Source organism: Equus przewalskii, chromosome 22 (genome assembly GCF_037783145.1).
Source record: "Equus przewalskii isolate Varuska chromosome 22, EquPr2, whole genome shotgun sequence".
In the NCBI taxonomy this organism is placed as follows: Eukaryota; Metazoa; Chordata; class Mammalia; order Perissodactyla; family Equidae; genus Equus; species Equus przewalskii.
The window spans coordinates 35,375,018-35,386,933 of record NC_091852.1 but is presented as its reverse complement, the minus strand read 5'-3'; the positions used below and the strand labels follow the sequence as shown (position 1 = coordinate 35,386,933).

The window sequence follows — 11,916 nt, the reverse complement described above, 5'->3', positions numbered from 1 at the left end:
TACATGCATTTTATAAACTTGTCTTGCAAGCCAGTTTTCAATTTTAGTGCAAATAACAAGCCACAGAATTTTTCATGCTTCAGACGTGAAGCATGAATTATGTTTTAGAAAACATCTGAATTATGTTTTAAAACCAGAAGAAGAGGACAGCTTTAATTAATTTCTTATTACATGGTAGATCACTCAAAACATTGCCATTGTCTGGTCTCAGTCACCAAGACACTAAGGCGAGGGAGCCGCCCTGACCGTTAAAATTAGGGTTTTTCTTTGTTGCCGACACACATCTAAAATCTAATGAAAATCATTTCAGGAAAAATTAAAAATACATCAGCTGATATTTTGTTCTTAATAAAAGCAAAATGTACTAAACTGAATTCCTACTTGTGTCCTCCACTAGCCTGCTCCCCAATTATTGGTTAAAATAAACAAACCCTGTTTTCAATAAATAGAGTTCCCTTTTCATTGTGCATGGACTGTACTAGATTCTCTGCTCCTCTCAGAAGGACCACTTCTTGCTTCCAAGGTTGGGCACCACTTTTCCCACAATGACTTTTCCGTATGGTTCAGGGTTTGATTTTCGCCGGGGACGGGATCTTGCGTGGGATTTAGAAAGCTAAGCTCTCCTTCTCAGAGGGACACAGCGGCCAGAGGCGATAGCTTGTTGGGCTTCATGCCGACTCCAGCTTCCCTTCCTGTTTCAGTTCTTCAAATTGAAGTTCTTAGGGGACTCTTTCTCTGATCTTCGCGCTGCAGTGCCCCGAGCGCCCCTGCATCAGCGCCTCCACATACGCGTAAGCCCTGTCCCTGTATCAAATCCCTTTACTCCTGTACTGCTTGCAGTGGCTCTATTTTCTGGACTGAACCCATTTCTGTCACTAAAAATTGTACTAGTGGTTATTATAGAAGATCAGACAAAGAAAACACTTCACAAAGTTCTGCAAAAGTCTGTCCAGTAAAAGAAGGCAAACAATAGTGCCTAATAAGGCAAATGGAAAAAAGAGTTTTCTACTTTTACAAATGGCTGAATTCACAAAAGAAAAAGAAATATTTGAACGCAAGTAAGGATCCGATGTCAGGTATCTTTACTGATAAAAATCCTGGATTTTTACTTTTGAAAACACTGCTTTTTACTGCTTCCTCTCCTGTCCTCTCTGAGAAGGCCGGCTGCACTGCCCAGTTCCCAGGGGTTCGTCAGCATATTCCCCAGCATGCCTCTCGCCTCACCCAAGCCACATCGTGGCCTGACGTCCTGTTTGTTAATATCTGAAATAGCAACTCTACTGACACCTAATGCATTCCACTGACATGGGCTAGAAGACTGCTTGTAATTGTCTGACCTTCTCATCCTCTTGGTGTGTTAAAACTACTTAAGGAATAGATGTGCTAAAAGTTCAGCGTCCTGAGACTGTTGGAGGAAAAGGTCACACAGATCCGATAAACACATAATTTTATTTTTCACTGGTGATGAGGTTCATGATCCAGTACCATATGCCTTGCACATGAAAGTGTAAAAAGCATAGAAAAGTATTGAGTGCTGGTAGGACTCCGTTCATCCCATACATTTACCCACATGTCAATCTAGGTTTGAATTAAATTTCTAAGAGTTCTAGAACAATGAACCTTTGTTTCAAGTGTTTTAAAATTTAATATGTAAGAAGACTGGTAAGAAGTTAAATATTAAGCACAAACTCAGAAGTTATAATTATGTTTTAAAACTTTATTGGAGTTTTTCCTTGAGAGGACTATGTTAAATTAAAATTAGAAGAAGAGTGAATTTTATGCGTCTGACTTTTTCTGCCATGCAATACTGTATTAGTCAGGATGGGGTAGGTTTTTTCATAGTAACAAGCAACCCCGAAATCTCAGTGGCTTTTCACCGCAGAAGCTTATTTTTACCTCACATACATGGTACACTGTGAGTCGTGAGGGAAGCGCCACCCTCACTGTCACCCAGGCATCCTGGTTCCTAGAGACTCCAGTGTACCCTGTGATTCCAGAATTACAGGCGTAGGAAGAAGGGAGGTGGACACGCATGCACTCCCTTGTAAAGCTTCTACTTGGAGGTGACACACGGCACTTCCATTCGGATTTCAGCACCTAAAGCAAATCATGTGACCTCACTTGACTTCAGAGTGGCTGGAGAATTATAAGGCTCTCAAAGGCCAGAGGGAGAGCTGGAATATGTATGCATGCACCATAACTAAAGGTTTTTTTCAGATTACAGAAAAATAAGTGTTTTATTTATTGCCTTTATCAGATTAAATTAGAATCTAGTGAGTTCACGCATTATTAGTGGAGGTGACCTTCCCGCTACGGGATGAAAATTGATTCTTTGGTGGGGGAGGAAGTAAAAACTTACGTATTACCATGGTCTGTGGCCCTCCAAAGGGCTGCACTGTATAAACAGATATACTATGTTATGAAAATTTCATTGGGAGGATGATGGTAAAAAATACAAAAAGGCTCCTTAGGTTGCTAATAATGAAAATAAAGTTAAGAAGTTCTGGTCTAGAGGAAAGCAAACTGAATTGGAGAATCAGGAAGTACGAGTTCTAATTCTGGCATTTAATTAGATCCATTAACTGATCGTTCAATCAACTTGAAAGGCCTATCTCTTCTCATCCTTTGTATGAGTTTCCCAGTAGTAAGAAACTACCACAAACTGGGTGACTCAAAACAAGAGAAATGTTTTCTCTCACAGCTCCAGAGGCCAGACATGCAAAATCAAGGTGTCAGCAGAGCCATGCTCCCTGAACAGGAGGGAGACGCCATCCCATGTGTCTGTCCCAGCTTCTGGCGGTAGCTAGCAATCCTTGGCGTTCCTTGAGTTGCAGCAGCCTAAGTCCAATCTCTGCCCGTCTTCACATGGTCTTCTTCTCTGTGTGTGTCTGTGTGTCTCCAAATCTCTCTCTCCTTATAAGGATGCTAGTCATTGGAATTTGGCCCACCCTAATCTAATATGATCTTGTCTTAACTTGATTACATCTGCAAAGGCCCTATTTCCAAATAAGGTCACATTCATGAGTAGTGGGGTTAGGACTTCAACCTATCTTTTTAGGAGGCACAATTCCCTCAATACTCTTTGATTCCATAACTTTATGTATGTGACACTTTTTTCAGTGCCCATTGTATTCAGGCTCTGTTTTTGAGATTGAAAGATTCCTTTACTCAGTGCATATTCATTCAGTCCCTACTATGTGCCAGGCACTGTTCCAGGCAATAGGGTTACAGCCATAACAATAAAACAAACAAAAAGTTCGAAACCAAGTTCTTGTTGTCATAGGGCTTAAAGCTATAGAAGAGATGGATGACAAACAGATATATACAAAATGATAACACAAAGAAGAAAGAAAAGGCAAAGTAAGATGATAGAGAGCAACAGAATGGAGTATGCTATTTTGGATAAGGTAGTCGAGGGAAGCCTCTTTATGGAGGTGAATTTGATAAAAGTTTGAATGGAGGGAAAAATCAGGTGACTGTTGGGAGGGAAGAGAGTTCCAGGCAGAGAACTGCAAGTATGAAGGTCTTGAGCTGGATGTGGGCTGGGTGTGTTTGATGAGGCCACTGTGGCGGAGTGGAGGGAGCTAAAGGAGAGGAAGGAGAGGAAGTTGGAGAGGCAGCTGGCAGCCAGATCATCCAGGTCTTGAAGGCTGTAGGGAGGACTTTGGCTCTTATTTTGAGTACTATGGAAAGAAACTGGGGGATTTGGAGTAGAGGAGTGACAAGATCTCACGTGTTTTAAATGAATGTTACGTGGCGAATATTCTGTTTTAGAGCAACAGCTGAGGCAGGGAGACCAGCTCAAGCGACTGCAATAGGTCAGGTTGATGGTTTGAACTAGAGTGAAAATAGGAGAAGTGGTGATAACCTGTTGGATTCTGGACACATTCTGAGGGTAGTCAATAGAATTTACTGATGGTTTGATGGGGCTGTGAATAAAAGGAGGAGCCAAGGATACTCCAAGAGTTTTTGGCCTGACAAAATAGGAGCATAGAGTTGCCACTTACTGAGATGGGGAAGAGTGAGGGAAATGCAGTGTTGGGCTTTAGACATGTGAAATTTGAGATGCCTATGAGATAATCAAGTAGAGATGTCGAGCAGGTGGTAAGATGAGTGGAGATGTCAGGGCTGGAAAGTAAGTTTGGGAGTTGGCAGCTTGTAGGTGGTATTTAAAGCCGTGAGATTAGATGAGATCAACTACACACTGAGTGTTGATAAAGAAGGTTCCTAACTGTGAGTCCTGAGAAACTGCCCCCTCCCCACCAACATTTAGAAATAAGGAAGATGAGGGCTGTCCAGCAATTGAAACTGAGAAGCAGCAGCCAATGAGCGAAGAGAAGACCTGCAAAAGAGTAGGGCCCTAGGAACCAAGCGAAGAGAAGCTTCCAAGGAGAGTGATCAGCAGTGCTAAATGCTGCTGATAGGCGAAGAAAGATGAGGGCTGAAAATCAGCCGTGGGATTTTCCAACGTACACATCATTTATGTATCATACGGATTAGGTTTGACTCCGTGTACCAGAGCACCCGAAATAACAACGGCTTAGACATAAAAATGTCTTATCTTGAACAGACATTTGAACTCCTATGTTTGTTACATCATTATTCACAGCAGCCAAGATACGGAAACAACCTAAGTGTCCATGAATGGATGAATGGATAAAGAAGATGTGGTGTATGTGTGTATATATATATATATATATACACACACACATACAATGGAATATTATTCGGCCATGAGAAAGAGGGAAATCCTGCCATTTGCAACACCATGCATGGACCTTGAGGACATTATGCTGGGCATTATGCTAAATGAGGTAAGTCAGACAGAGAAAGACAAATACTTTTTGATATCACTTACATGCGGAATCTAAAGAAACCAAATTCACAGAAATAGAGAATAGAATGGTGGTTACCAGGAACTGGGGGATGGGGAAGAAGGGAGATGTTGGTCAAAGGGTACAAACTTCCAGTTATAAGACAAATAAGTTCTGAGGCTCTGCTATACACCATGGTGATTATAGTTAACAATACTGTGTTACGTACTTGAGAGTTGAGGAGAGTAGATCTCATACATTCTCACCACAAAAAAGAAATAACAATGTGATGGAAGTGTGAGCTAATGCTACCGTCGTAATAATTTTGCAACATATAAGTATATCAGATCAATACATTGTACACCTCAAACTTACACAATGCTATATGTCAGCTATATCTCAATAAAGCTCAGGGGCGGGGGGTGGGGGGGAAGGAAGTAGGTAGTTCCAGGGCTTATATGGTGGCCTTGTGATCATCTAGGACTCAAGTTTCTTCTAGACTTCTGTTCCTTTATCCTAGCACATAGCTTCTTTCCTCAAAGTCAAAATGATGGCTGCAGAGGCCTACCAGACATCATGCAGGGAGGAGGTCATAAAGGCACGTTGCCTAGAGAGTTACCTCATTAACTCAGTTAACAGTGGCCGCAATAATTCTGTATGCCAAACAACCACAAAGTCTCAGCAGCATGCAACTATAAGTATAAATTAAGCTCAGGCGTCTGGGGTTTGGATGACAACCAGCTGGTCTAGGCTGGGCTTCCCTGGGTGGCTTAGATTCAAGTTATGGGTCTGACAGTGCTTGGATCCTCTCTGATGTTTGGACTCGGTTCTGCTCCATTTGTATTCTTTCTAGGGCTCAGGCTGAGAAGGCCACTCCTATCCTGAGAAGGCTTCTCTGTGGTGATGGCAGAGACACAAGAGATCAAAACCTAATAGCACATGTCTGTTAACATCCCATAGGCTAAGCAAGGGACATGGTTGAGCACAGAGTCAAGCGGTAGGAAAATATACCCTGCTCATAAGGGGAGGGCATGCCAAAGCCTGTGGAGGTATAACCCTGTTACTGGGAATGGAATGAAGAATGGAAATAATAAGTTGCTGCATTTGGAGCTCCCTGAAACTTTTTTTTCAAACTTTACCATTTGGGTGCCCAAATTAATAAATTTCAAGATCAATATGTTGTTTTCCTAACATAGACTATGTTTTTAGAGCAGCTTTAGGTTCACAGCAAAGTTGAACAGAATCTATAGAGATTTCCCATATACCCCTGCCCTGACATGTGCTTGGCCTCCCCCGTTATCAACATCTCTCACCAACAAATGAGTGGTACAATTGTTACAATTGATGAACTTACATTGACACTTCGTAATCCCCCAGAATCTATAGTTTGCATCAGGATTCATTCTTGGTATTTGTTCATTCTATGGGTTTGGATGAATGTATAATGTCGTAGTATCCACCACATAGTATCACAGAAAGTAGTTTCCCTGCTCTAAAAGTCCTCTGTGCTCCACCTATTAATCTCTTCCTCCCCTGTAATCCCTGCCAACCACTGATCTTTTTACTGTCTCCATAGTTTTGCCTTTTCAAGAATGTCATATAGTTGGAACGATACAGTATGTAGGCTTTTCAGATTGCTTTCTTTCACTTAGTAATATTCATTCAAGGTTCCTCCAAGTCTTCTCATGGCTCAATAGCTCATTTCTTTTTAGCGCTAAGTAATAGTCCATTGTCTGAATGTACCATAGTTTATGTATCCATTCACCTCCTGGAGGGCATTTTGATGCTTCCATGTTTGGGCAATTATGAATAAAGCTCTTGTAAACATTCACGTGCAGGGTTTTATGTGCACATAGGTTTTGAATGCTCTTGAGTAAATACCAAGGAGTGTGATTGCAGGTTCATATGTTAAGAGTATGTTTAGTTTTGTAAGAAACCACCAAAGTGTCTTCCACAATAGCTGTACCATTTTGCATTCCCATCAGCAATAAATGGGATTCCTGGGTCGGCCCCATGGCCGAGTGGTTAAATTCGCGTGCTCTGCTTGGGTGGCCCAGGGTTTAGCTGGTTCGAATCCTGGGCTTGGACATGGCACTGCTCATCAAGCCACACTGAGGCAGCACCCCACATACCACAACTAGAAGGACCCACAGCTGAAAATACACAACTATGTGCCAGGGGACTTTGGGAGAAAAAGGAAAAATAAAATCTTAAAAAAATAAAATAATAAAATAAATAAATAAATGAGATTCCTATTGTTTTGCATCCTTACCAGCATTTAGTGGTGTTAGTGTTCTGGATTTGGGCCTTTCTAATAGGTGTGTAGTAAAATCTCATTGTTGTTTTAATTTACATTTCCCTGATGGCATATGATCTTCCCATGCTTATTTGCCATCTGTATATCTTTTTTAGTGAGATGTGTGTTAAGGTCTTTGGCCCATTTTTTAATTGGCTTCTTGGTTTTTGTACTGCTGAGTTTTAAGTGTTCTTTGTGTGTATTGGTTAGCAGTCCTTTATCATATGCACCTTTTGCAAATATTTTTTCCAGTCTGTGACTTGTCTTCTCGTTTTCTTATCAGTGTCTTTTGCAGAGCAGAAGTTTTAAATTTTAATGAAGTCTAGCTGGTCAATCTTTCTTTTCATGAATCCATGCCTTTTGTGTTGCTACTAAAAAGTCATTGCCAAACCCAAGGTCATCAAGATTTTCTCCTATGTTACCTTCTAGGAGCTTTATAGTTTCATATCTTACACTTAAATCCATTTTGAGTTAAAGGGTGTAAGGTCTGGGTCTAGATTCATTTTTTTGCATGTGGATGTCCAGTTGTTTCAGCACCATTTGTTGGAAAGATTATCTTTGCTCCATTCTATTGCCTTTCCTCCTTTGTAAAAGCCCAGTTGACCATATTTATGTGACTCTATTTCTAGGCTCTCTATTCTGTTCCATTGATCCGTCTATTCTTTTACCAATACCACACTGTCTTGATTATTGTAGCTTTATAGTAAGTCTTGAAGTTGGATAGTGTCAGTTCTCTTACTTTGTCCTTCTCTTTCAACATTGTATTGGCTATTCAGGGTTTTTTTGCCTCTCCACGTAAACTTTAGAATCAGTTTATCAATGTCCACAAAATAAGCTGGTGGTATTTTGATTGGGATTGCACTGAATCTATAGATCAAGTTGCGAAGAACTAACATCTTGACAATACTGAGTCTTTCTATCCATGAACATAGAATATTTCTTCATTTATTTAGCTCTTCTTTGATTTCTTTCACCAGAGTTTTGTAGTTTTCTTCATATAATTTTGTTCGTATTTTGTTAGATTTAGACATAAGTATTTCCTTTTGGGGGGTGACAATGCAAATGGAATTGTGCTTTTTAATTTCAAATTCCAGTGTTCATTACTGGTATATAGGAAAGCAATTTCGTGTATTAACCTTGTATTCTGAAACCCTGTTACAATTGCTTATTCATTCCAGGAGTTTTTTCTTGATTCTTTTGAATTTTCTGTATAGACGGTCATGTCATCTTCCAGCTAAGACAATTGTATTTCTTCTTTCCTAATCTGTATGCCTTTTGTTTCCTTTTCTTTTCACATTGCATTATCTAGGACTTTCAGTAGAGGTTGAAAAGCCCTATGAGGTAAGAGGGGACACCCTTGCTTTGTTTCTGATCTTAGTGGGAAAGCTTAGTGGGTTCTCCCCATTAAATATGATGTCAGCTGCAAATTTTTTGTAGCTATTCTTTATCATGTTGAGGATGTTCTCCTGTATTCTTAATTTACTGAGAGATTTTTTTTTAAATCATGAACGGGTGTTCAATTTTGTCAAATGCTTTTTCTGCATCTATTGATACGATCACGTGATTTTCCTTTTGTCTTGCTTTTTTAATGATCATCTAGTATTTCTTTAATAATAGTTCTAGTTCCATAGGTCTTTATATGTTATGCCAATTTGTACCAGAGCTTAATGACAGAAAAGGCAACACTTTCTAAATTGATGCTGTACATTTCTTTATGATTTTTTAACGTAAGGTCATTTATTAAAATAGACAAACCACAAGATGAAAATGAAGGCAACAGAAAAATTCAACCTTACACAACCAAAAAACAGCACAACCTTAAGAATAATTTAGAAATGAGTGTTGTAAAAAATATATTTCAGATCTGTGTTCCATTACCCAAGATTATGTTGATTCATAATTCTAAAAAAATCTTTCTCAAGTATGAGATTAAAAGTCAGCTTCAGGGGCCGGCCCAGTGGCACAGTGGTTCAGCGCGAAGGTTCCACTTCGGCGGCCCCGGGTTCACCGGTTCGGATCCCGGGTGCAGACACAGCACAGCTTGGCAAGCCATGCTGTGGCAGGCGTCCCACATATAAAGCAGAGGAAGATGGGTACGGATGTTAGCTCAGGGCCAGTCTTCCTCAGCAAAAAGAGGAGGATTGGCAGCAGATGTTAGCTCGGGGCTAATCTTTCTCAAAAAAAAAAGCAAAATTACTTTCAGTGTATGTGTAAATTCTGTGTTTTATCATAAGGGTATGTTTACTCAATACTATCTTTGAAAACGGGCCATTTAAAAAGACAGCAATTTTCACTTTGTAAGTTTCATTCAACTTTATTTAGGGTTGAATACACATGAAACGTGCTTTTAATGCCTAAAAATCACAGTGGATAGCCGCAAAGGACTTGGGGTGGGGGGGTTAAGAAGAATACGATAATTCACATTGTGATTATTCTGCACGTTGATGAAAGATAATGCACACTTCTAAAAGCTCAAGACTTCTCTTTTTAAAAAACCAAAATAAACCCAAGACACCTTGCCAACACTTCCCCACCCCTAAACAAACTGATTACACATAAAACTGAAATAGTATGGCAGCAAAAGAACTGATAGCAATTAAAGTTTGTAAACTGTATTTCAATCTCTTTGTCTTATTCCCAAAGTGCAACATGCAGGGTTCTCATCATCTTTCAGTAGTGCTTCTCCTGTAAATAATCCTTCATTTTGTTTGGCAAAGGCAGTTTCTGAATTAAGTCTATTCTTGTGTACTAACGTCTGACAAACCGACACAGGTACTGCAGGGAGCGCACCTGCATGAACCACAACACCAGACTGGTCAGTCTGACAGGGTACGTCGCAGAGCCAGGCAATCGAGACCTTGAATAACAAAAAGCTCCATTTTCAGAGTCCCTGACTGAATGCTCAATTAGATCAACTATAGACGATGTCCTTCCACGTCTAGTTGTTCATAAACGCTAAGCCTACAGTTTGAGTGTTCATTTCTAGTGTGAAGTGTTTTGCCGTGGGAGCTCAAGCTCAAGCTTAAAAGATAATGGTGATCAGAACTATGCCAAACAAGAAAAGAACCATCTGGAACATTTGCCAGCTTCCCTTCTGCCTCCCAGCGTGTGATCGGTCCCCAGTACCACCCTTGTTTTGCAAGTTTTTTCGGCTCTTCAGTAAGGCCTGTCACAACCATGGGACCACTACTCTGCACTGAGTCATAAACTCTTGCAACCCCAGGGGCAGAGTTAGGATCAAAATTCAAATGACAGCGCATACTTTCAGCCACGTGGGCATCTGTGCCGGTGAGCCCGCTGAAGTTCCTCTGGATCTGACTAGTCTGCATTGGAGGTAGCAAGGGTGAGAGTGGAGGGCCGTCATCATGACTTGCTCTTGGGCTCTGCAACATGACTCCTGTGGGGGAGATCAACAAGCCATTCACAGACTGATCCACAAAGATCTCCTGGGCCACGATGAGGTCCTGTTCTACCTGATACTCATCTTCAGAGAAGGAGCTCCCTCCGACTTGAGGAGGGACTGCAGAGAATTCCATGGGAGAAGAACTGTCCAGACAATAGCTACGCACTCCTTCCAAAGGGTACATTCCCTCATCTAAAGGCACAGTATGCTGAATGTAGTCCTGAGACATAAGTCCAATAGCTACAGGCACATGTTCATCACGGTGAAGATGCAAGTCCATTCTGAGATTCCGAACTCTTCAGGGAATTACTGTGTTCTTGGCACCCAGTTTCAGACTGAAGGTCGTGAAAATTCTTCCGAACACCATTCAGTGCTGGGCTTGGACTGGAAGCGTGACCCAAGGCTTTGACTCTCACCTCCATCTTGATACACGTCTCCTCAGAGTTGGTAGGTCGAAGAGGCCATGAGTAGGACTGTAGTGATGGTTGCGTAGGGAAGTGGACCTCATTGGCCTTTGAGCCCTTGCATCTTTAAAGATGATGAGTGCTGAGGAGGAGGAGCAGGTGTCCTCATAGGCAGAGCTCCCAGAGGGCGTAGTGTCCTTGCCTTTCTGCATCTGTTTCACAGAGAGCTGTCTTTTTAACTTACCCATGAGGCTTTCACTTTTGGATCTATTTTTTCCACCTTTTTCATCTTCACTGTTGATATCACAGCTGGCCATATCTTTACCATAGCAGCTACCAAATAAGGAATTGTCTTTTCCAAAATCACTGGCTAGTGATGGTTGTTGTACTACCATGAAAACGGTTTCTTCTTTACTTTTATTCAAGTTGAAAGACTTCTGGAAGGTTTTAAGACTAATTTTATTCATTATGACTAGTTGCCTAATCCAAGGGGATCAATTTCTCTCTGGAATATTATCCTCAAACATTTTGGAGAGGCTGCAGCACTGCATCTATGTATTTTTCCAGCTTCATTTACCCTTTGGAGACATTATCTGTTGGAAAATTTCGGGATGGCATAGTGACACCTTCAGGGTTTACTGATGCCCAGATAATTGTCTTCCAGGGCTTCAGAGCACTTGGATCTTCTCTTCTTTGTTCTCTATTACTCAAGAGTCGGCTTCCAGGGAATAGTTACCACCCGCCAAACATAGTCTCCAAGTGTGACGTCTGACGGCCGCCTGCTCAGCTTTCTGACCCAGTGCTGGCGTGACTGCTACGTTGGGCCCTCCTCTCCCAACTCATCCTCTCGTTTCCCTCCTCCTCTTCTTCCTCTTCCTCTTTCTCCAGGAGGGGTGTGCAGCCGCACCACCGCCAATGGGCTGGGACTGATTTTTTTCCTTTAGATGGATTGCTTTAATGGAGTATCAAATATATCAGATATTGAGCCAGCCCTGCATT

General features: G+C 41.3%; 1 pseudogene; it reads right to left on the bottom strand.

Moving 5' to 3' along the window:
* Nucleotides 1-9,634: 9,634 nt before the first annotated feature.
* On the bottom strand, nucleotides 9,635-11,499 carry LOC103553177 (suppressor of cytokine signaling 6-like; annotated as a pseudogene).
* Between the last annotated feature and the right edge of the window lie 417 nt (nucleotides 11,500-11,916).